Genomic DNA, 26,363 nt, shown 5'->3' on the forward strand with positions numbered 1-26,363 from the left:
AAATTACCTTCAATGAAGCTTCAGAAGAAAGGCAGAAGCTAGCAGAGTTTGGCTCATCAGGTTTAAGGAAAGAAGCCGTCTCCTTAACATCAAAGTGCACATTGAAGCAGCCAGGAGCTGTAGTAGGTTATCCAGCTAAGACCACTGTTTTATTTATTTATTATTTTTAAACAATCGTCTTTTTAAATTGCTTTATATTACAGTTGTCCCACTTTTTTCCCCATTGCTTCCCCCAGGCCCGCCCCTTCTCCCACAGTCCATCACCACCTCGTTGTACATGTCCGTGGGTCATTTCTACATGTTCCTCAACTAGACCCTTCCCGTTCTTACCCTCCTTTTCTCCCTCCCCCTTCCCACCTTGTAACTGTTAGTCAGCTCCTCGTTTACTCGGCTCTGGCTCTAGTTTGCTCTCTTGTTTGTGTTGTTCATTAGTCTCCTGTATCAGGTGATATCCCTACGGTATTTGTCTTTCGTTGCCTGGCTTATTTCGCTAAGCATAATCCTCTCTAATCTCTCCCATGTTGTAGCAAATGGTGGGAGTTCTTTCTTTCTGCTGCATAGTATTCCGTTGTGTAAATGTACCACAGATTTCTGATCCATTCACCTACAGATGGGCACTTAGGTGGTTTCCAGCACTTGGCTATTGTAAATAGTGCTGCTATGACCACAGGGGTGCATAGGTTCTTTTGAATTGCTGTATGTTTTCCCATACAGTTGGTTCCCTTTTCGTCTTGCTGATGTTTTCTCTTGCTGAGCAGAAACTCTTTAGTTTGATGTAATCCCATTTGTTTATTCTTTTCTTTATTTCCCTTGCCTTAGGAGATATATTGGTGAACATATTGCTATGTGGGATATCTAAATTTTTCCTGCCTATGTTTTCCTCTAGGACTTGTACGGTGTCACAGCTTGCATTTAAGTCTTTGATCCATCTTGAGTTGATTCTGGTGTATGGTGTAAGTTGGTGGTCTAGTTTCATTTTTTTGCATGTCCCCGTCCAGTTCTCCCAGCACCAGTTGTTGAAGAGGCTCTTTTCACCCCATCGTATGTTCCTTCCCCCTTTGTCAGATATTAGTTGACCATATAGACCTGGGTTTAATTCTGGGCTCTCTATTCTGATCCATTGATCTATATGTCTGTTCGTACACCAGCACCAGAACTATTCTGATTACCATGGCCTTGTAGTATAGTTTGATATCAAGTATTGTGATTCCTCCTCCTGTATTCTTCTTCCTCAAGATTGCTGTGGCTGTTTGGGGTCTTTAAGATAACCATGGAAGGGGATTATGTTAAACAATAGATTTTTGGTGGAGATCAAATAGGCTCTATATTGGGACTTTTATAGCTAGACAGGAGAAGATCAATGCCTGGCTTCAAAGCTTCCAAGTATAGGCTGAGCCTCTTATTAGGGGCTCATGTAGCCAGTGACTTTAAGTCCAAGCTTTGATCATCTACCATTTGGAAAATCCTCGGGCCCTTGAGAATATGCTAAATCTACTTCACCTGTGCTCTATAGATGACCAATAAAGCCTGAATGAGAGCACATCTTTCTCAAGCCCATGTTGAGAACTACAGCTCAGGAGAAAATATTTCTTTTATTGAAAGTGCACCTGGTCATCCAAAAGCTCTTAGGAATGTCGTCTTCATGCCTACTAACACAACACCCATTCTGTACCCATGGGTCAAGGAGTAATTTCAACTCTCAAGTCTTAGTATTTCACAAACAGATTTCGTAAGGCTTTAGCTGCCATAGGATACCTCTGACGGGTCTCGGCAAAGTCAATCGAAACCTTCTGGACAAAATTCACCATTCTAGCTGTCATTAAGAACCTTCATGGTTCAAGAAAAGAAGTCAAAATAGCAACATTAACAGGAGTTTGGGAGAACTTGATTCTAAGACTCTCGGGTGACTTTGAGGGTTCAGCACTTCAGTGGAGGACGTAACTGCAAGTGTGGTGGAAATAGCAAGAGAATTACAACCAGAAGTCAGGCCTAAAGATGTGAGTGAATTGCTACAATTTCATGATAAAACTTCAACAGACGAGGAGTTCTTTCTTATAGATTAGCAAAGAGTTTCTATTCTTGAGATGGAATCTACTAGTGAAGAGGCTGTGAAGATTGCTGAAATGAAGGCAAGGATGTTAGACTATTACACCAACTTAGCGAATAAAGCAGCAGCAGGTTTGAGAGGATTGACTCATGTTCAAAGAAGTTCTCTTGTGGGTAAAACACTGTGAAACAGAATCTTACGCTACAGGGAAACTGTTCACGAAAGGAAGAGTCAGTGGATGCAGAGAAGAACGTTATGGTTGTATCTTAAGAAACTTCTATAGCCACCGCGGCCTTCAGCAGTCACCACCTGATCAGCCAGCAGCCATCAACGTCAAAGAAAGAGCCTCCACCATCAGAAAGATTATGACTTGCTGAAGGCTCGGATGGTGGTTAGCATTTTTTGCAATAAAGCATATTTATACTAAGGCATATACATCACTCTTAGACACACTGTTATTTGACACTTAGCAAACTACAGCATATTATAAATATAATTTTTATAAGCACCTAGAAATGAAAAAATGTAGGTCACTCACTTTATTGTGACGTTCACTGTATGTGGCTGCCACGGTACAAAACCACGATATATCTGGCATATGCTTGTATACACGTTTACATGTGAGGACCATCACGGTTTCACACCTATGCACCTCAATGACACAGACAGTCGGTCAAGGGGCCGCAGGGGTTGGTCACACCCGCCCAGAGGTGTGCCTGGAAGTTCTACTCCTACATGGAAAGCCTACAGTAGGCAGCTGCAGCGTTCTTGGGCAGAGAAAATTAGCTAGTGTCCTGGGCAGTTGGGGTGTCATATCTCCCCATGCTACAGCCCAGCTGCCAGAGACTCCATGAGTCTGAGTAGGGAAGCTTAGGAGACATGTACCGTTAGTCAGTTTCTCAAAGGCTGAGAGTTACTTCAATTTCTGGTTACTTTAATAATCAGTGACCATAGTTTGCTGTGCAAAGCTCATTTCCTTTAAAATATCCCACTACTTTTTCTTCTAAATTTAATTCCTTAGAGACCTGATTGGCAATACTATTTAAAAAATCGAGGTCATTTTAAATTTTACTTTCAAGTATTAGTGCATGCCTAATGCCTATTATAGTATATTACACCAAGGAAATTCCCAACAAATTTTGAATAAGTGGTTTTCCAGGAACAAAGACTTTGACCCTTGTCATCATCATCTACTTCTCTTTGTTGTCATCCATGTCTTTGAGTCACTTTTCTTGTTTTCCAGTCATTGTCTGGGGTCAGCTCCTCATTACTTCTACCCTGGAATTTTGTAGCAGTTTCCTCAATGGTTTCACTCTGTTTGATTTTTCCTCTGACTGCTCTCTGCTGCCTGTTATAGCCACCATTTCTCAGTGTAGTCCCGGTCATTCGCGCAGCAAGTATTTCCTGAGCACCTCCTTTGTGCTGGGGTCTGTAATAGATGCTAGCGTGAAATGATATACTGTCCTTGTCAGAAGGAGCTTCCAGTCTAGTAGGAAAAGAGACATAAACACATAAAGTTCATTCAGTGTGATGTGATGAAGGCTAATCGTGATATTTCAAAGTTTGCCTAGCTGTGTGGGGAGGAGCCGAGCTCTGCCTGGAGAGGTCAGGGATTTTAAACTTGGACTTGAGATTTTAAGGTACGTAGACTTTGATTAGTAGACAAGGGCCAGTAAGTATGTCTTACTCTGAAAAGACAGCCTGTGTGTATTCACAGAGGCATTTCTAACCTCTGCTTGCAGTACTGCTTATGAAAGTGAAGTGCAAACTGAGTACCCTGCTCCTTCGTTGGCGCTTATCTTTTCCTTCTTAGCTCCTTCCACATCCTTCCACCTTTTCCTTCAGCCATGCTTCTAGACCAACAACCTTCTGAACTTCCTTCTCTGAGATTTACTCAGATTGTTTGCTCTGTTCTTTTTACCCCATCACTGCCCGCCACTTATTGAAGTGAGCTTTCTTCCAATCTTACTCTTGCAAGGTTGTTGTTTGTTACTTCTGTTAGGATAATTTTAGAATTTATTATGATTTAGTTATTCAGGGCAATGTGTCCTTCCTTTGGTAGATTTTGAGACCCATCTTACCCATTTTGCCTTAAAGCCACCAGTAAAGAGTTCAGATGTTGACACCTGTTAAGCTTTGACTATATAGATGAGGATGTTCTACAAAGGCACAGTGTCTATATTACTTAGCTGTAGTCTGTGGTCTCCACTGTGAATCTGTTGTTGCGGATGAAGACCAGCTTTTGCTTCTGGTGAGGCCACACAGAGGGACTTTGTTTCACTCCACGTTCTGTGTAAACTGGGAATCCTATCACATTTATTTTCCTTCGCCGGGAATGATTTGTTTGTGGCCTTTGCTCCATTTCTTCTCCCTAGTTGAAGAAACACGATTATGAGGTTGTTCCTTGCTAGATAATTATGCTTTTCTGAACCTGAGGGCGTGAAGTTGTTCTCCTATATCATATTCTAAAGGCGTTTATATTTTGCCTGTATATTTTTAGGTTATCAGTTTAACAGAATGCATTATGTGTTCGGAGACATTTTTTCCATGTAGTTATTAAAGTGCTACAGAATTTGCAAGTTTTTTAAATTAAAAATGACATTAAGCAACTTTTTGGAGGTATAAATTACATACCATAAAATGAATTAAATTCACCCATTTCCAGTGCACAAGTCAATGATTCTAGTGAATTCACGGAAATGTGCAGTCATCACCATAATTAACTTTACAGCTAATCCTTCAATAGATTCTATTTAGGCTTTCGCCTTGGGATCTCTGCAGCCTCGAGTACCATTGGCACTTTCTCACCTTGAAACTTGCTATACACCTTTCTTTTTTATGTATATTATTTTATAAAATATATATGTACATATATATATATTTATAGAGAGAGGGAGGAAGGGAAGGACAAAGAGAGGGAAAGAAATATTGGTGTGAGAGAGAAACATCAATAGGTTGCATCTTGTACACGCACTGGCCAGTGACTGAACCCACAACCTAGGCGTGTGTCTTGACCAGGAATGGCATTGGCAACCTTCCACTTTTCAGAACATTGCCCACCCACTGAGCCACATCGCTCAGGGCTAATATACATAATTTTATTACCATTTTTTAAACACAATGCAACATTCTAAAAAGCCCAAAACTTACCATTGATACTAATTCCTATGAATTTACTGTGCCCCTATACTCAAATCAAGAAATTAAAGAAGATGGGCATGTTCCAAAAAGCAGTCAAACATAAGTTTCGAGACAAGCACATAGCTGGAAACCTCATCCTGAAGTGCTATGGATAGCGTGAGAAGAGTCATTGTAACTGGAGCAGCTCTGTTGATGTTACAGGAAGAACAAAGATGAAATGTGGTCAAGATGGCAATGGAGAGAAACTGGTTTGCCTCCTCTCACAATCACATCCAAAGTACATCAAAATTACAACTAAACTATAGAACAACCATCATTCACAACCATCAGAAATTGAGCTGAGTGGAAGTCCTACAATTATGAAATTAAAGAAGAAATCACATCAAGACTGGTAGCAAGGGTAACAAACCAGGAACAGGCTAATTCCACATCCACATGTAGCAGATAAGAATTGGGAGGGATATCTCAGGAACAAGGGGTCCTAGCGCCAAACCAGTCCCCCTGCCCCGGCCCTGGATTCCAGTGTCAAGAAGCAAAGTCCCTGTGACTCTGGCTGTACAAACCAGCAGGGATTGAGGTGTGGAAGAGAGAAACTTCTGGAGTCCCAGGAAGTTCCTCCTAAATGACCCATGCACAGACTTACTTGAACTTCCTCCCTCTGACCTCCAGCAGATTGAAAGGCATCAGAGACATATGGGAAGGAATAGAATTATCCAGCGTCAGGGTGAGAGCGGGAGTCAGCTTCCTCCCACACAAAAGTACTGGCGGAGGCCGTTTTTTTCTTTTCTGAACCCTCCCCCAACAGAGTGACAGAGCTGGCAGATGGGGACCATATCTGAGACTCCACCAGCCTGGCTAACACTGTCGCCCCGCACTGGTTGTTCTGTGAGGACCTGCACCACCCAACTTTTAGGCCCACCAAGCTGTCTCCAATGGCTTGCCCTTATGAGTGGCTTATCTTGGCTCACGCTTCAGACTTTTTTATATTCTCTCAAACAAGCAGCATCTGGCCTCAGTGAGCCCCATACCTCTTGCTAAGTTGCCCCAGGCCCGGCATTAGCAACAGCCAGCCTTTGTTCACTGCTTGGCCTCCACTGGTCACCTCCAAGCCCAGCACAAGTAGCAACCATCTGCAGATCACTTTGTGGCAAGTGTTGTGTGGCCCCAGACAGAACACAGGCAGTGGCTGACGCTGGACGTGCCAACACCAATCAACGTTCAACTACAACAGTAGGGTGTACACAGCCCACACAGTGGATGTACCTTGAGTACCCAGCTTGGGTAATAGGGGAGGCCGTGCCACTGGACCCAATAGGACACCTACTATATTAAGCCACTCCATCAAGCCTGGGAGACATAGTAGCTATGCCTAACACATAAAAACAAACACAGGAAAGCTGCCAAAAAGAACAGACAAAGAAACGTGCCCCAAATGAAAGAAGAGGACAAAACTCGAGGAAAAGGAAAACGAAACTAAATAGAGAAAAGCAGTCTATCAGGTGCAGAATTCAAAACGTTGGTTATAAGGAGGCTCAAGGAGCTTAGTGAAAACCTCAACAGCGTAGAAAAGATCCAGTCGGGACTGAAGGATACACTAATTGAAACAAAGAACAATTTACATTGAAGCAACAGTTGAGTGGATGAAGCTGAGAATCAAATCAATGATTTGGAATGCAAGGAAGCAAAAGCCAAACAAATAAACACACACACACACACAAACACACCATCAGAACAGCAAGAAGAAAAAAGAAACAATAACAACGTATCTATCAACAATTGAACCTAAGAAACAAAGTAAGCAAACAAGCAGAACAGAAAGAGAACATAGATAGAGAGAACGTTTTGATGGTTGCCAGACGGAAGGGATGGAAAGGGGGTGGGGGCATTATGGGTGTTGGCTGGAAAAGGTGAGGGAATTATGAAGTGCAAATTGGTAGTTACAGAACAGTCATGGACATATAAAGTATAGCACAGGAAATAGAGTAACTAAAGAAGATGTATGTGGGACCAATGGACTTGGACAACAGTGTGGGGATTTTCTGAAGGAGTCTGTGTGGTGGGGTGGAGGGGACAGGTGGCAAAAATTTGGGAGAACTGTAATAGCATAAACAATAAAATATAATTTTAAAAGTAAAGAAAAAAGAAATTAGAAAAAACACTCAATAATTGGAAACACTTAAATTCACATCAGAAGCCTTAAAATCTAACTGTATTTAATAGTCCCTCAGAAAGCTATAATCTGCATTTTTGTTATTTTAAAGATTATATTGATTTGTTTATTGTAGAGAGAGGGGAAGGGAGGAAGAATGAGGGGCAGGAAAACACCAATGGGTGAGAGAAACATTGATCCTTTGCCTCTCGCACACCCCCAATGGGGGACCTGGCCCACAACCCAGGCATGTGCCTCGACTGGGAATCGAACAGGTGACCTTTCAGTTTGCAGGCCAGTGCTCAATCCACTAAGCCACACCAGACAGGGTGCAACCTGCATTTTTTTCAAATGTCTTTCCCCTACAAATAATCTTACAAGCTATACCAAAATTTATGCAGGTTTTCTACTGAAACTAATATGAAGCTGTGCTTGATTTTACATTCTCAGCAAAACAATTGCCTGAGAAAACACATAATACTCCAGGCACATCTGTACAGGACAGTCATTTATTCTTCATCTTCATCCTTTCCATCATCTTTCTCTTCTTACTTCGCTTCATCCTCTGGTTCCTTCTTCTTTAAACCTGTGGGTCTGCCAGGGCCCTTCATTCCCACTTCACTTTGGCCCTTGGCATGGTGTGCGGCAATATCCTTTTCACATTTTCTCCTGCAGCTTAGCTGCTTTGTTCTTACAGCTGCTTATCTTTGGCTGACTGCTCAGACCACATTTCAACCAATTCTTTTTCATTATTTCCATTGGATAATCCACCTTTGATCTCTAGGTGATACTCACAGAAAACTAGAAAGAAGGCAGATAGAGGCCTTGTAAGAGCACTGGGATCTTTTTTCCCCCGTATCAACTGGGGGAGGATAGAAATCTGTCCTCTCCCTGTCGCAGTGTGCTTTGTCACTCTTTGCCATATCTTCCAACTTTGACTTTTCTTTTGCACACATGGTCTTCCATGTCTCTGAACACTTCTTGGAGAATTCAGCGAAATTCCTGGAGGAGCCTGGGTGTTGTTTCTCCGTGTGCTCTTCCCAGTGAGTTTGTATAATGAAGGCATATGAGGACATCTTGTCCCTCGGCCTGTTGGGGTCTCCTTTGCCCTTGGTGACAGACGGTTTCGGGTGGTAGATTTTACGCAGTGTCCTGCCCTGCCACAGGACCCAACCCAGAAGTTTCCCTCACAGGCCTCTGGTGTGAACTGGTTCATCACTAACTCTATTCTCATGCAGTCTCTTGTTTTGCCTACACCTTACTGAATTTTTACTTTATTTCATTTTTACTTTTATTAAATTTACTGGGGTAACACTAGTAAATAGGATCATATAGGCTTCGCGTGTACATTTCAATGATACAAGACCTGTGTATTGCACTGTGTGCCCACCACCCAAAGCCAAACCCTCTTGTCACCTTACTTTCTGACACGGCTTCTTCCAGGATCCTCCATCTGCCTCTCCAGTTGTTCTCAGATGTTTCTGCAAATTTTTCCCTCTTCACTTTTCTTAAAGAGTCTTCCCTCATCTCTTCCTTCACCCAGCACTACTCCCACTTCACACGTTTTTCTGAATGCTCCCATCTGTGCGCTTGACTTTATATCACTAAGTATTCCCAGATCTCTCTCTAGGTCAGACATCTCTCTGCAGATAAAACTTCCTTTTATTTCAGCACATGGGGGAAAGTATTCCTTTCCCACAGGGTGCCTGTAAATCTCTTTCATAAACTTCTTACAGCTTTATTGAAGTATAATTGATATGCAAAACCTGCACATCTTTAATATGTATAACTTGATGAGTTTGAGCATGTGCATATACATCATGCAGTATTTGTCCTTCTGTGTCTGAGTTCACTTAGCATGTCTTCTAGGTTCATCCATGTCATTGTAAGTGCTCGATTTCCTTCCTTCTCTCTGAAAAATAAATAAGTAAAATCTTTCAGAAGAGAGAGAGAGAGAGAGAGAGAGAGAGAGTAAAAGCACCTATACTTGGCTGCAAAACTAGAACACTGCCAGGGACTGAGGAGATAGCATTCTACACACTTAGACACTCAACTTAAAATTGGCGATGCCAGGGCACCTGACCTGGGCCTACCTGGTAAGCTCTGCAGAGCTACCTATGGCCAATTTCCCAAGCCCTTTCAAAAGTGCAGGGCTATGGATATGCCATCTCCTGGAACTGGTTTCTCTGGAACAAGTGGGTGAGGCTTCCAGGGGAAAAGATCCTAGGATTTGGGGGTTGTGTCTCACCCACATGAAGTGGACTAAACTGTTCCATAGCTCCCTTGGACACAAACATGTCTGCTTGTTTGACCAAATGCCTCGGCCGGCTCTCAGCACTCAATCAGGTCCAAGTCAGTTGCTCCACTCACTGGTCACCCACAGCAGTGATTACTGAGAGAAATTTGGTCACGTTTTCCCCAAAATGACCTGGCTGGTCTCACTCAGTGACCTTCACTGAGGGGGGGTGGTGCTGAGTCCTTGGAATGGAAGGGCTACGTTGTAGCTGCCACAGCCTCAAGTTCCTTGCTATTACTTTCAGGGGCAATCATAAACAGGAAAAGGAAGGGTGCTCCTGGTTACCCTTTGATTACAAATCGGGAGCCACCAACTAGTCCTTAGTGTTTGCAGGAGCTGTTCTGAGAACAGGCTGGAAGGTCCCCTTGCAATAACCCATGTTGGCAAACAGACAGTGCAGAGGGCCCCAGGCCAGGCCAGGCCAGGCCCTCCTCGCACTGATAGCCTCTCCTCCTGGTGGCAGCGGCAGGAGGCAGAGAGCAGGGCCCATAGTCACCTGCTCTCTTCCCTCCAGGGTGTCGCTGGTGCGGGGTTCCTAGGGTGGAAAAGTGGACTGACAAGTGTGTTCCAAAGGCAGCCAGGGCCCTGGGGAGCCAGGGAACCCATCCCATGTCCACGTCGTATGGCCAGTGGGGACGAGCAGCACAGACTAAGCCCTGAGCTCCGAGAGGAGGGGTATGTCCACGCCAGGTGTTGCCAGGAAGTACAGGTGACCCGAAATCCTTGCTGGGCCATAAAGCAGATAGGCGATCAGCACGACCACTGGACAAAGGCTCGGGGCCCAAACAGCGCTGAGATACGGGTCAAAAGACAATGAAGATAACGGGTTATAATCCGGCACATAGGCAAACCCGCCGTTAGGGGCTGAACGGAGTCCCCAACAGAACTTGCAGCCCTGACCCTCCCCACCTGCGATGCACCTTACTCAGAAACAGGTCTTTGTGGAAGATCGAGTTAGGATGAGGTCCTTAGGGTGGGTCCTTATCCATGTGGCCGGCATCCCTTTGAGAAGAGAAGATTAGGACAGAGGGACGAACACGTGAGGACACAGAGAAGGACGCCGTCCTCAATCAAGAGACACCTGAGGCCACCAGAGCTGAGACTGAGGAGCAGGTCTTTCCCTGGAGCCCTCAGAGGGTTGCGGTCCTGCCCACACCTTGATTTCAGACTTTGGCCCCAGAACTGACAGAATACACTTATTTGTTTAAGCCGCCCAGTCTGCAGTACTTGTTACAGCAGCAGCCGGAGGAAACTCACACAGTCAATTGGGCCGCTAAGGGGACGGGTGGGGAGGGATGCTGGCACCCACAGGCCTAGCCGTGATGGAGCTGGTGCTGCAAGAGCATCAAGCAAGACACACAAATCCTCAGGCCACTCTGAGGCACACGACTGAGGCACAACGGCAGGTGTCTCCTGGGCACAATAGAGCACAGCCTCTCCTGGAGGACCTCAGACCTGCAACCCCCGTCAGCCACGGAAGGGTTGACCTGGAAGCTCTGTCATGGGGGACAGGCTCCCATAGCAAGAACCTGGCAGGGGCTTGGGGAGAGCCAACCTGAGCTACACATTGAAAGACTATAGTGTTTTTCAGAAGTTCTTATTACACCCACTCTTCTTTGTTGGGCAACACAGATGGACCCCTTGATCAGTGGAGAACCTGTACTGGTCCAGGTCTACGTCCTCACACCCTCGGGCCTCCTGGCTACTCCATGAATTCCGGCGCACTCTGCGTCCACCACAGGTAAGGGCTGACCCTCCTGTGTAAGCTTCTGCACTTTATCCAGGACACCGAAGCAGTGAGCCTCACAGAGAACGGAAGAGGAAGTGTGCGTTGGGTGGCTGGTGGGGTGGACATCTTAAGAATGGAAGATGAATGGGGTGAGGAGTTGGGAGCGGGAGATGATCCCTGGTGTTGACTCAGTGTAGAGGACAGAGCTCAGAGAGAGAGAGCATCCCCAGGATGTATCTGTAGCCCCCTGTGCTGGAGGAGAGCTTGCAAAGCCCCTACCCAGTCAGGACCAGAGGCGCTTTCTGACCCAGTAGAAGGGTACTCCGCAGGTGACGTACTTCCACTCACTGCGCAGCAAGGCGATAAAGACACAATAGGTCGCCAAGGCCAAGATCAGGAACGTGGCCCAGGATATCGCCTGGTATTTGTAGAGGGGCTTCGGCCAGCCGTTTACTCTGGACAAGCGAGGTGGCATTGTCTGCTTTGCCCTGCTGGTCACAGGTTCTGGGAGGACCGGTCTCTGGCTCCTGCCACAGCAGTGCATCTGCAAGGCCAAAAGGGGAGCATGGCAGTCCGCGGACCTCCTTCCCGCAGCCTGCCACGGCTGGGGAGACTCCGGGGGTGGGAAGTCACCACCCTGCATCGCCTGGCACCACTGTTGGTAGCAGAGGTGACGGGGATGCGTCTGGGGCTGGAGTGGGTGGAGGACCCTCCACATAGGATACGAGGGAACCCCTGCAGAGTGCAGCCAGGCCACAGCCATGATGCAGTTGTGGAAAATGGCTCTTAAAACGTGTGTGTCCCACAGGGTGGAGGAATCCGAAGGGGCACCCACATGCCTGAACCCCAGGTTGGGCAAGGGCCCGTCCCTCGTGGCCCGCAGCAGCCTACAGTGATGCCAAAGATGGCTAAGGCCAAGACCAACAGCGTGGCCCAGGACCTGGCCTGGTAGGAGGGGCTGAATAAACAAGTCTGGGGCTTGCTTATAATGGACATGGACTCATCAGAAGACCCATCAGTCTGAGGTGAAAAGGTGGGTCAGCACCGGGCCTTCATCCTGGAAAAATGCAAGGTAATGTAAGACAAACAAACTGCTGGCGTGACGAGACGATGCTCTTATTTGAATGATATCCTCCCTGAGAACACTTTCTGTAGGTTACTGTTAAAACAGAACCACAGACCACGTTTCTAGAGAGGTCTGTGTTAACTATTCTGTGGGGACAGAGAAGGCCCGTGCCTTCTGGCCACCCTGGTATCACCAGGGAGAGCAGCTGGGAGGGAACGGTGGTCACTTCTGACCAGGGAGGTGGCAGGGGTCACCCAGAAAAGAAAGGATATGTTGACGGGGAGACTGTGGAGCATTAGAGGGTGTGGGAGAGGGGGTGAGTGATATCCACAGCTGCTACAGGTAGACTTTTAGAAAACTTTGCCACATTATGCTGTGCAGAGCCTTTCATTGTCCCTTCAGAATACAGTGCACAGAAAATTTAGTTGATATTGAGAAAATGTTCTAGAAGTCTTTCTTTTGGGTCATGAAATCCCTTGGGAATTTTCCTAAGAACTCATTCTGACAGCCATCCATTGCTTTTGGTCACCCACTCTGGTTCTCTGGGTGTGACACCAGGTGCACATCAGCCTACAGTGGCCCCAAACTTTCTTGGGTCACATGAAAATATTGGGGAGATCTGAGAGGTTATCACTTATAAAATAAAACCATGGTGCAGGGTGTGGGCTAGAAGAACACAAAAGGTAATACTAGTATAAAAACATGATTCCCAAATAAAAGTAATATGCAGATATAAGAGCCAACTAAAATGAAAGACATGACAAAAAAAAAGAAAGAAAAAACAAAACCCTGTAAGCTCGAAAGAGAAATTAAGGTATTGCCGCAGACCTTAGGAGAGAGAAGTGAAGAAGGGCTAAGGATAAGAAAAAATTTAAGTGACATGTAGAACAGAAGCTGGTGACACAATATTATCTGTTAAGGCCCACGTGAGGCAGTGGAGAGGATGTAAAGAGGAAACAGAAAGAAGGTAAAGAAAATGCATATTTAAGGACATTTGAGACTTTGGACACAAAGTATGCTCCGAGAGACAGACAGGCATAGTAAGAAAATAAAAAATAAATTAAAAAAACTTACTTATGATAGATGGATGCCTAAACATTGAATGTGGCTTCAGATTCAGTAGCACTTAACTTAGAACTATTCTTCAAGTACCGAGTCCTATGAACCTAATACAGACGGAGCCACACTGTCACTAAAGTGTGAGGGCAAAGTGAAAGATCTCGAAACGTGTGACATTCAAAGTGCATCTTGTTCTCTCGCTTGTGGGCTGGTGGAGGGTGGGCAGCCAACACGCATGGCCCCTGTCCTTGCTCACCACCCTGACTTCTCTGCTGCCTCTGCCAGGCTCCCTGACCTGGCTAGAGCTGCGGACAGCCCAGACGCTGTGCTCCTGCAGGCTGGGTCCTGCCTCAGGCACTTCTGGTTCAGGTGAGTTGCTGACAGCCAAATACATCCTCCAGGTGGTGGGTATTCGGCCAGGATGGTGAAGACAGAGTCAGAGATGGGGGTCCTTGGCCAGCTCCCAAAGAACCATAACAGTGACGCTGGACGTGACCTCAGGCCACCCGCCCACTGAAGGTGAGCCTCTCAACAGACTGAGGTGACCTCCGCTGTGGGAAGGGTCCTGGAGGCTAAGAGAGGGACCCCTGAACCCCAAGTCTCAGCACTCAGACCAGTACCTCCCCCTCATCCTGGCCCAGAACCTCCTGCTGAGCAACAGTCCCTCCCCCGCACAGCAGGCCCTGTGAGGAAGAAGCAGCAGGTGTCCCCAAGAAGAGAAAAGAGGAGGAATTGGATGAGGCCTGCAAGATGGCACGTTCCACAAAGGTGACCTGGAGAGGCCCAGTGCATCCAGAGGAAGAAGGAGGACCTCAAACTGGATGGAAGGTTCAGGTGGATGTGTAGCCGCTGCTGGTTCCCAGGGAAGGTGGCCCAGCTGAGCAGGGTGCCTGGTCCCTGGCCTGTACCTGCTTCCCTGCCTCGATGCTCCACCCAGGCGCTCGCTGCACCCCTACGCCGGTGCCCCCGAACTCCTGTAGCGTCCCCACTCCCTGCTTCCCAACCTACAAATCTACCATGGGTTCAAGTCCCCCACCACTCCAGTCTCCTTGACAGCCCAATCATGTCCTCAGAGAGGCCTGTTTTGCCGGCCGCCCCACTGAATAGGCACGTATGTGTGCCCATTTATCCTCTCGCCACTGCCACCCCGTCTGCCTGCATCCTGTGGAAGCAGTAAAACTAGACCGGTCCATGTCGGGGTCCTGGACAGCCACCTGCAGCAGCGTGGCACCGCTCCATGGAGTTCCAAGGCCCTGAGCATAGAGCCCAGGGCTGCAGGGTCTGTGCCGAGACTGTCTTGTCAGGGGCAGCGCCGAGACTGGCTCCGTGCACCCCGTGCACCCCGCAGGCTCCCTGGGTGGGAAGGCCCACAAGCCGGCACCGGCCCATGGGATGCCTGGCTAGGGCCAGGGCCTTTTGGGAACTCAACTTTTTAGAAACCTTCAGTGTTGCTTAGAGACTTATCTTTAGAATCAGTGAATTGTTCACATAATTAAGGAATAAAATTGAATTTAAGAGTAAGCTCTTTTAAAATATGTATCTATTTGGCAATAGCACTACCCCCCAAAAATCATTCCAAGTAACTTTCAAACACAGGAACTTGACTGTACAAAAGCCCTAATATGATGCGCCTTAAGTGCAAAGGAGAATTACATAAACAAATAAACAACTGTTTTTAGGAATAACATTCGTGGTGCTGCTATTCTGAAACTGTTAATACGGTTATCATGGGATAATTCAAATGAGTCTGTAGTATCATAGCTTCCCATCCTGTGTTATCTTAGCACAGGGAACGGGACATAGAAATGTAAAACTGAAAAGGTTCAGTAAAAACCTTGTAGTCATAAGTTTCAGCTGGAATGACCAATATCAACAGTCAGTGCATTTTTCTCCCCCAAAACTTCCTGTAGCTGTGTCTACTAAGTCATCCTACAAAAGTGAGCCGCACGTTAGCAACTAGTGCCCCGCAGGACAGACGCAATGATTTCTCAGTATCATTGGATTAAATGGAACCAGGGCTCCTTAGGGAAACGTCTGATTCCGGGTCTGGAGCAGGACATGTACAAGATGGGCTGCGAACATGTTGTCATACAAGACTGCAAAGAAATGACAAAGGTTAGTGAACTTGTGCAAAGGACTCAGGGCTCTACCTGCAGGGGCTCCTGGGTAGAGGTGGGAAAATCTGAGCAACAGTGACATCTCCAGTTGCCTAGAACACAGATAACCTGAGTTTAGAATGATGTTTTTGAAAGGTAAGAATTAATTTGTCACATTCGGAGGATGCTAGTAAAGTCTTACTTTATTTTGAACAGTGTTCAATAACATAAAAGATGCAAGCATTTATCCTGTCTTTCTAAAATAAATGTAACACTGGAAGACCACAAAGTAAGTGAGAAAGTCCTCTCTATAGAAGTACTCAGCTAACAAGTGATGAAGGAATGACAGAGTAGAATATCACCACCGATTACTAAGTATCATCAGCTGCTAGCATTATAAAAAGAAAAATAACCAGATAGCATGTGCATACTGTCACCTATAAAGTGGTCCTGTAATGAAACCGGAATCCAATCAGTCATCCAGACTCAACTCTCACTTTACAGAAAATATCGAGAACTGCTCAAGTATGTCAAAGACATACACCTCGCAAGAATCAGTCCCTGTGTAACTCTGCACGTGAAACAACCCGGTTTCTTATCAAACATACACAGAGAACGAGAACTGGAGGGGGAGCCTGCAAGAGACAAGGCACTTAGGAGACATAGCTACCAGTTGCAATGTGGAAACCTCACTTGGATCCTGAGTTTTAAAAACTACGTAAAAAATGACTACACTTTTGATAAAATTAATTGGATATTATTAACATTAACCAACTACCGTTAACTGTGTTTGTGATAAAGGTATTATAATTGATTTTTAAGCGTTTTTATCTTTAGAGATACTTGGATAGATAAAATGATATAGTGAGTCTGGGGTTGGCTCTCCAACTATAGGGGGAACAGAGAGAGTGAGTAGAATTATCAGTTCAACAGAGTGGCTGAAAGTTATTTATAGAAAAGCTTGTCGGTGAGTACATGTGAATTCATTATACTATTCTATCTACTCTATATGTTTGGAAATTTTAATAATGAAACATGTAAAAAAGCAATTAGACCCTCATCAAAATGCTATTCTTTAATCTACGATTTGTGGCTTGTGAAAAAAAAAATTAGTATTTTCTGGGTACTTAGGTACGAGGACTCCTGAGTTAAGACCTGTCATCTCATAAATGAGAATTTACAACACAAACACCCATAATCTCTTTTCTCAGTTGTCAAGAGAAAAATTAAAGGGCACGCACAAGTGAGAAGTAACTCTGAGTGCAATTGTTTAAGATAGTGTAAGATAAGGAACGCATACAGCTCATTATTGAAGCATAAACAATATGATCAAAAAATGGTAGAGAATGTGAAGAAACATTTCTCCAAAGAAAATGGACTTCTGACATATGAAAAAAGGCCCCTAAAAGTCATTGTCCCCCTGTTTCCTTTTACTACTTTTACAGTTCCAGATCCTACATTTAATTTGCTCATTTTAAGTTTATTTTTCTATATTGAATGTGATAAGCGTCTGATTTCATACTTCCTTCATATATAAATATCCGGTTTTCCCAACACAGCTTATTGAATGGACTGACCTTTTCCATTGTGTATTCTTCGCAACTTCATTGAAGATCAGTTGACCAAAAGTGCATGCATTTATTTCTGGGCTTTCTATTCTGTTCTATTGGTCTATATATCTGGTTTTATGCTAATACCATACTGTTCTACTTACTATAGCTTTGTAGTACATTTTTCATCAGGCAGTGTGGAGACTCCAGCTTTGTTCTTCTTGCTCAAGATTACTTTGGTTATTTAGGGTCCTTGGTGGTTCCACGTGTGTTTTAAGATTTTTTTTCCTATTTCCATCGTTGGAATTTTGATGAAGAGTGCATTGAATCTATAGATCATTTTGGGTGATATGGATATTTTCACAATATGAATTTTTTTGGCCCAAGGACATGGCATATCTTTCTATTTATTTGTGTCTTCTTCAGTTCCTTTCATCAATATATTTTACAGTTTTCAATGTACAGATATTTTACTTCCTTTGTTAAATATGTTCCTATTTTATTGTTTTTGATTCTATCGTAAATTGTACTGTTTTTTTTTTAAATTTATTTTTTGGATGGCTTATTGTTAGTGTGTAGAAATACAACTTATTTTTATGTTGATTTTGTATACTGCGACTTGACTGACAGTTTATTGGTCCAAACAGTTTCTGATAGATTCATTAAGGTATTCTATATATAAAATTATGTTATTAGCAAACAGAGACAACTTTACTTATTTTCAGATTTCAGTGCCTTGCCTATTTTTTTTTCTTTTTCTTATTCTTATTTTTTTTTTCTTTTGCCTAATATAAAGGGGAAGGGTGGAAAAATACATTATTGTTTTATACCACAATTCTTCTTTGAGTGGTATAATTCTTCAGATATTGTATTTCTTTTTTGAGTAAGATTTTATAATTTGTTTCTTCAAATTTATTATTTCATCAGTTAATTAATCTTTGACATAAATTATTTATAGTATTTTCATGTAAGTATTCTTTTATTGCTGTAAGATTGGTAACAATGCCCGCTTTCATTCATGACTTTCTCTCTCCCTTTTTGTAGTGAATCTCCCAAAGTGTTGTCAGTTTTATTGATCTTTTCAAAGAACCATATTTTGGTTTTATTGATTTCTTGTATTGTTTCTATACACTGTCTCCTCAAATTCCAATCTAACCTTTATCCTTTAAGTCTTTCTGCTTGCTTTGGATTCAGTTTTCTGTTTTTAGTTTCTTGAGGTAGAAGGTAGAGTTATCTACTTGAGGTTTTTCTTCTTTTTTATTCTAGGTGTTTATAGTGTAATTTCCCTTGTACTGCTTTAGCAGCATCCATAGGTTTTGGCATTTTGTGTTTTCATTTTCCTTCTTCTCAAAGTATTTTTTTAAGTTTTCCTTGTGATTTCTTTTCAGTAGTGGGTTGGTTAATGTTGTTGCATTTCCAAATATCTGTGAATTTCTCACATTCTCTTCTCTTATTGACTTCTACCTTAATTCCATTATGGCTGAGAGTGTATTTTCTATGATTTAATTTTCTCTAACTTGAAGTTTGTCATTTGGCCTAACATATGGCTTATCCTGGGCAATGTTCCATGTGTACTTGAGAAGAATATATATTCTGTTATTGTTGGGTCGTGTGTACAGGTTTTTCTTGAGTCTAGTTAGTTTATAGTGTATTTTGAGTCGTCTATATATATATATATTTGTTGATGATCTTGATCTTGAAGATGGTGTAGTTTAAGATTGTTTTTTGTTTTGTTTTTTTCAATCTAGCTGGTGTGAACATTGTTCCTGGCCCTGTATGAGGATTGGGTACTACTTCCTCTAATCTTTTCCAATGTTTTCCCCACCTCTGGTTTTGGGTAGTGTCTTCACATGAATATAGTGGTCAGTACTTTGGTGACTGCTCAAGGGGCTTCTTCTGCAGGTCTTCAGGGTTTTCTCTTTTTGCAGTTCTCTTATGAACTCTAGCTGCCTTGTAGCCTTCAACTCAAGGGGTCCTCTGGTTTCCACCTGGGTTTCCTCTCCCTGTGGTACAACCTTAAAAATCTCAAGACAGTAAGGTGGCCCACCTTGTTTTCTGTCTTTCTTTTTTTTCTTTAGCTTTTTTAAAATTGTTGTTCTATTACAGTTGTCCCATTTCCCCCTCATCGCTCTCCCCTGTCCTTCCCATCCCCCTAGAGTCATTCCCTGCCCTGCTGTTCTTGTCCATGGGTCATTTATACTAGTTCCTTGACCAGCTGCTTCTAGTCTTTGTTTTCTATTTCTCAAGGATCATTGTCCTTCATTGTCTGTCTAGAGTCTTGAAAAACACACATTTCATATAGTCTGTGTGTTTTGTTACTTCAGGCTAGAAGATAAATTCTGATGTATTTTTTGTATCCTCACCTGAAGACATTTTTTCATTGCTTTTAGAGAGAGAGGAAGGGAGAGAGAGAAACGTCCACGAGAGAGAAGCATCTACTTGTTACCTCCTGCACGTGTGCCCAGAACAGGGATCACATGTGCCTGATGGGACGGGATCAACAGGTATGTAACTGCAACCCAGGCGCGTGCCCTGACTGGAAATCAAACTCGCAACCTTTTGGTGAAGGGAGGACACTCTAACCAATGGATCCACACTGGCCAGGGCTCAGGCCTTTTTATGCTTAAAAAAGATTAAGTTTAAAAATCACTAGGAGGCTCTAGGTTAGTGGTTTCTAACCTTTCCATTAGCTGAGTCTCATCTTATTTCATTCACATTTTACCCCTGGATACCATTTTTGAAATATGTTGTACTCTAAGCAAAGTACAAACATTAAGTCATAGTCAAGGTTTGCCTTATTTCCATTAAATGCATAATACATAATAAAGTATATAACTCCTAATGGGAAGGTGGTACTAGTTATTCATGTTTACCTCATTTTTTTTTGTTAAATACCTAATAACATATATGACTCCCCATGGGAAGGTGGTGAGTACACAGAAGCTAGACCACGCAGAAGATAAATGACGTTTCAGCGAATCTGGGCTGCTTTGTCACAGTTGATGAAGGATTGGCTACCTAGGGAGGGTTTGAGAATAGAATGGGGGCACTAATGAGATGCACATGTCCTCGCTTAACTTGTCAATATGTTTTGGGACCTTAAGTGAAATGACATGTAGTGAAAGCTATTTTATGGTAAGGTAATTGATATAAATAAGAGTGGCGTTTCTGCAGCATCTCATCAACATTATAATGAAACGCTGTTGAACAAAATAGCATTCAAGGACCTGCTGTGTATTTCATTAGGCTGTGGGAACAAGAAAATAAAGTTGACCAATAATAATCCATGAATAGGGAGAAAGGAAGAGCTTCAAGATCACGGAATGTAGAGAAGGTTGTGGCCCCTTTACAGTCTTTGAGGCCCCGCCTGTTCCTCTTTTGATGTTTCTGTTCCCCTGGGTGATTTCACACATGCCCTTTCCATGTTTCCATGAATGCCTGGGAGCTCTCACTTCACTTTTGGGTGGTCTCCTAGGTTTTCCACCTTGCCTTTCCTTCTCCCCAAACCAGAATGGATCTGCTCTCTATTCCATTTTAGCAAGATACCACTTGCCTATGAATTACATAGGAATGCATTTAGAAGTCTTGTTCATAATAGAATATGAAAGCTTTAATCTGCCTTGGGGGTTATGCCCTTCTTAGTGTAGCAGATACCTGTGTAGAGCAAATTGCTCAGTTTCTGGCATTTTGATGACACTATATCATACAAGGAGTTAGGATAGAAAAGGGAGTATTTAGAACAGAACACTTTCCCAACTCGTCAAACCACAGCACACAGGATGCTGCTTTTGTTACCTACACACAGGTAACCTCAGTCACTGGTGCCCTGTCTCCTGAAGTCCCCTACTTAGTAGTAAAGTATTGAGGGCTCCGTGTAGGAAATAAAACTTTTTATGTTTCAGAGAATGAGGGGTTTATCTATTTCTCCAAACCTGCCCCTTAAGATTAAAGTGTTTTGCTATCATATATGGTTCTAGGAGTCTGGCCATCAATGCCCAGAGAGAAAGGAGAAACCATAAGGGTTTTGAGAAACAAAAACCTCCTCTTATCTCCTAGTAATTCCCGAAAGACAGATGTGCTGCCATGATGTCGCATTGAACGCTAATGCAAAAGCCAGATAATCTCATGGAGGAATGAGCTGCTTCTACGTAAAAATGTACTGTATGTAAGTATGCTGTGCTTCTGTTTTACAATCACTTCCTTCCCCCAGTAGCTGCTCCTCTTTTCTGCTAATGTTCTGTGCTTCCTCAGATAGAACCAAGTTGGCTACATCTGCTCTTCAGAAGTTTGTGGCTGAGCAAAGCATTGACATTAAATATCTGAGGATGTCTTCCTCAAATAGCAAGATCTCTCTGCCCTCCTGACCTTTTTCTATTTTGCTAAACAAACAAACAAACAAAAAAGTGAGTTTTGATCATTGCTGAGATTGACTTTTTAATATATTAAAACCTAGGTTAAGAACTTGATGATGAAATGAATGCGTTATTCTCTCTTTTCTGTTTATTGTAGTGTGAAGTTATTTTCTAAGAAGTGGTCAGTGTTTTCTGAGGTATGCTTTTCTTTGGTCGGGTAATTGGCCACCTCTGACTCAGAGGTGTCACTTCCATTTTGTCCGACATGAGCTCCTCTATTATTTTCTGTCTAATTTCATTTTCTATGGATTGTTTTCCTGCATGGATGAACAATGATTCTAACAGCCTCTCTGAGATTAAATGTGTGGCTTTAAAGGTATGGAGTACAGAGAGAGTGTAAGGTCGTAGGTCCAATGTAACCAAGTTCAGGTTAGCACCTCTGTCCACAGACAACCTCTGCTTCTCAACCCCTCACTAAAGAAAAGGGCAGACTGTCTTGGAAGTCAGAGCAGGGCTAGGGCACATCAGAGCAGCTGAGGTCATGTGTACATAGACGGAAATGCCAAGACTCCGTTTAACACTAAGGAAGGAAGGTGCTCTGGTTCCTCCTTTGTTGGGTCTCACCTCAGGATTCCTCAGTACCGGTCACCGAGTCGGGGACCTGGTAAAATAGTGTCCTTATGCGCTCCCACTCAGGTGGGACTGAAACTAACAGAATTCATTCATCTGTCAGTGTGGGTACATAACTCCGTCTGGCTCGCCACGAAGGATGTCTACATGTATATGGCAGTGTTGGGCCAAGTGGTGATTCAAGGAAGGTGGGCCCAAGGCCAAGTAGCAACAGGTGCTCTAATACAGAGAGAGGTTTAGATTTAGAATCCCATGCAGTTGTCATCACGGAGGCCCTGTGGAGTAAAGCCCCAGCCATCAGTGTGGCATTCAGAGCCCTTCTGCTTAGAAGAGGGCTGGGGAGAACAAGGCAGGGTTTGGAGTATTGGGCAGTGAGGGATGGGGCTCGGGAGCAAAATGAGAGCCACCTGATCAGATTCTAGGTTCTGGTTTACTTTTGAAACAAGAGCAAAAGGCCATTACTCCCAAACCCCTGGGTGCAGAACTGATAAAATCCTCTCTATTCTGCTTCCAGCCATGACTAGTTTGGCAGACTGAGCAAGAGCTTAATCCTCCTACTAGTGGAAATGTAATAGCCCCACTTTGGACACAGAAGGCCGAGAACTTGACTATGCCTGGCAGGTTGGAACATCATTCATCACCAGGGGGATTAGTTGGGGTCCAAGTGGGACACATATCTAGGGTTATGGCTAGGAGAGACCCTTGGAGACACTAAACGCAGAACTTCAATCAAGACAATATGGAATTTTGAACTTGCAATGCCCTGTCACAGGAAGTACCTCATATGCTTTCATAACAGCCCCAATATTTAGGCATTATTCTCTCCATTTCACAGCTCAGAGAACTGAGGCCCAGAGATGCTGACTAAATGCTGAAGGCCATGCCGTTGGTGGACACTCGGGGCGACGCAGTCCAGTTGGAGAGGTCACGATGGGGAAAGCTCCCTAATGCAGGGCACGGAGCATGGTTTGGCAGAAACAAGCTGGCAGCGAGCTGGGACCCAGAGTGCTGGCTTCAGCGACTTCAGAGACAAAGCTGGTGAGCTCCGATCTCAGGGAAGAATCTGTTTGTCTCCTGCTCAGTGTGAACAAGTATGGGTCCTTTGGTATCAAGAGGAGAGAGTCGTAAGCACTGCCCTGTAGGCAGGAAGAGAAATGACAGAACTCTTTCACGTCACATTTAGCCGAAGAGGAAGCATTAGCCCAAGCCCTCGTTGACTATATGTAGGCTTAGAAATCTTCCACCAAAACCTTAGAAAGTGAAAGGGGGCTCTACTAATAATTTATTTCCCTAAGACAATGGCACAAAGTGGGACCTATTGCAGACACATCAGAATGAATAATTACTTGAGCTATGAGCACAGTGGATCCACAGCAAGCTGGGTATACCCTCAGATATTCCAGGATGCAGCCGTCTCTCAGACAGGCCTACTCCCTCCCTCTCCTCCAGGGGAAGACAAAGTTCAGTTCCACTGTGGACCCATGGATGATGTCAGACCCTGGTGCAAAAATCATACCCACCACTTCTGCAATTTCAGAAAACCTGGGAAATATCCCAGATGTTTTCGAGTTGCCAACAGTGTGTGTGGGTGAAAGATCGGGGATTTGTAAAAGAATTAAATGAATAGGAAGCCAAAAGACCTGGGTTCTATAGATCTGCTGTCTTTTTTTTCTTTGGGGGAAGGTAATGTTGGAAAAGTATAATCATGTGCTCTTGTCTTCACTTTTTTTTTTTTTGATCTGTAAAATAAAAATATTAACCCTTCTTTTCTGAAAATCAAAGGGAGCAATAAAAATACAAGTTCTTTGCAACATAAAAATATTGCTCACATATAAGAGCAGAGTGTTGAAGTATTGCTCATTTGTAGGGCCAGAGTCATATGACGGCAGTGGGAATGATTTTTCTTTTCTTGTGTGGGACTGGGAGCTCAGGGCTAGTAGCAGGAAAGAACCTGCTCTGTCAGGTTGAGAGCTTTGGTGAATAAGAGGGGAGGTGGAGCCCTGATGCAGGTGTCCTCACTGTGACAGTGTCTTCTGAAGAGAGGATAAGGAAGAGGGATACTGCAGGAGCCACATTTGGGTATGTGGATGGCTTTAGGTTTTTATATCCTGATCTAAGAGACACAGGCTGAGCTTCTCCTCATCAATGGAAGGGAATGCTCTTCAGTTCTTTTTAAAGCCTTGTCTAGTTAGGTTTCAAGTTTCTTTTCAGGCTCCCCAAAGAGCTCTGCTATGTGCCTGCATCAGTCAATGTGAGCTCATGGTGGGAACCTGGAAAGCAAAGACACCTTCTCCGCACCTATGTGAAGAACCCAGCCCTGCATAAGCCAGGCCCTGGCAGCAGTTTGAGAGCCATGGTCTACATTACTGTGTGCTCCCTTGATGCACAAATCTCCCTCCCTAGCTCCTCTCCCTCTTCGTTTGAATCTGTTTTGCTTCCTCCCTTGATTTCTGCCTTGAGGGGGTACGGCAAGAACCCCTTCACCAGTGACACAGGCAGCCAATAAACACATATTCCAGAAACACCCTGTCTTAATCTGTGCAGTCTTCTGTAACAAAATACCACAGAACTGGTGGCATGTAAACAACAGAAATTAAATTCTCACAGTGTTCTGGAGGCTAGAAGTCCAAGAGCAGGGAGCCAGCATGGTTAGGTGGGGGTCATCTTCCTGGTTTCTAGCCTTCTCTCAGTGTCCTCACATGGTGAAAGAGCTAGGGAGCTTGCTGGGGTCTCTTTGATAAGAGCATTAATCATATTCACGAGGGCACCATTCTCATCACCTAACTGCCTCTCTAAGGCCCACCTTCTAATGCCATAACACTGGGCATTAGGATTTCAACATAGGTAACTTAGGAACACACAAACATTCAGGTCATAGTACACAGGCTCCTTGCATTGCAGGCAGAACTCTCTCCCTATCCCAAGTTTCAAAACAGCACTTAAGAGATTATGATGGGAAACTCTCTTGTCTAGGGCAGAACCAGGGAACTTCACAGGTGGGCAATACATGAGAAAGTCAGACCGCTTTGAAGGCCCAGAAGACAAAGGGCCAGATATGACACAGAAATGGAAGGCAGTCGAGGAAATAAATAGTTCCTGCATGCGTTTTGGTTCTAAAAATAAAGTAATTCAAGTTTCTAGTAATACATAATGAAACCAACTTAAATCTATGCTAGGAAAAATCATGTTAGCGTTTGTTGAACAAAAGGTTGTACTTCACAATAATTTTGGCTGAGACAATTGGTATAAGTTGTGGCCAAAGCTAGGTGCATTGTTCTTAGACACCTTGAAGGAGCATTTCAGGGACATCACTTTTCTTATTATCTGAGTGTGAATTGAACAGTTAATTTCTTGGATAAGAAGCATATTGACTCAGAGTTTTGTTTCTTTGCATTGTCTTTTAGGTAATCCAACATAGATCTCTCCTTCTCTTTCTATTCATGGAAGTCAGAGAAACTGGCTAAGAAGTGGACCTCATAGCAGACATCAGGCTTAAGAGAAAGCAGTCAGAGTGGAGGATTTCCTATAAAACCTGAGAAAGAAATTGGAGTCATTTTTCCTTCATTAGTCAAGGATGAGGTGACCTCCCAAGGAGAAGTCTTATTTCTGTCGTTTCCTTCACAAACCCTCCATTCAACCTGAGATGATAGAAGGTATTGACATTTCTACCACTAAGGCACTGCCGAGTTCCACATGGTCTTAGCTACAGCATCTCAACCACCTGAGAATGTGAGTGACTGTAACACCCTCCTCGGTGAAATGTGCCACCAATGTGCTTCTGAGGGTCTACGTACAATTGGGCAGTAATACCGTCTCTTTGCTGAGTGTAAAGTTGGGTTTTTTGAACCCAAATGCACATTCTTCTCTGGAAAAAGAAGAAGGAAATACTGTCCCTTTGAATCTTGGCACCATGTTCCTTCTACCTACCCCTAGGTTTATCTTCTTCAGGGAATCAGAGCAGTAGTACTGTCAGCTCCTTCTGCGTTCCTGGGTGACTATGAAGACAAGACAATCAAAGGAGCTAACAAGAATTGTTATCACAAGGAATCTTTGACTTTTATCTTCACTACTTCTTGCTGCTTTAGTTCTTGTCTTTCTGCTACTTCAAGCATCACCGGCTGATGAAGATAATGCCAAAGCCACCAGCAGAAGGGCAAGAAGCCTAGTGATTCATTCAAGGTCCCTTTGATGTTGCTTACAATGAACATGCTCTGGTCTGAACCTCTAGTCAATGTCTTCAATGGCTCT

At 43.9% G+C, this 26,363-nt stretch overlaps 2 long non-coding RNA genes across 6 annotated transcripts in view; one reads left to right on the plus strand and one right to left on the minus strand.

Annotated features, from left to right (window-relative positions):
- Positions 1 to 2,571: 2,571 nt before the first annotated feature.
- LOC150002053 (uncharacterized) overlaps positions 2,572 to 26,363 on the minus strand; it is a 30,000-nt gene continuing 6,208 nt past the window's right edge. For 3 of the 5 annotated variants that reach the window (XR_016513132.1, XR_016513133.1, XR_016513130.1), the window contains 2 exons: positions 4,233 to 4,418; positions 2,572 to 3,533 (listed from right to left, as the gene is read on the minus strand). This is a non-coding gene — a long non-coding RNA (uncharacterized LOC150002053). Of the gene's footprint in view, positions 3,534 to 4,232; positions 4,419 to 8,758; positions 8,813 to 11,700; positions 11,906 to 26,363 lie in introns of those variants that run through there. The other 2 variants (XR_016513134.1, XR_016513131.1) reach the window with 2 other exon arrangements.
- On the plus strand, positions 15,222 to 21,576 carry LOC150002054 (uncharacterized). Its single transcript, XR_016513135.1, has 3 exons — positions 15,222 to 15,602; positions 19,524 to 19,637; positions 21,385 to 21,576. It is a non-coding gene; the product is annotated as an uncharacterized LOC150002054 (long non-coding RNA).

This window comes from Furipterus horrens, unplaced genomic scaffold (genome assembly GCF_987537825.1).
Source record: "Furipterus horrens unplaced genomic scaffold, mFurHor1.1.pri manual_scaffold_9, whole genome shotgun sequence".
Lineage (NCBI taxonomy): Eukaryota > Metazoa > Chordata > Mammalia > Chiroptera > Furipteridae > Furipterus > Furipterus horrens.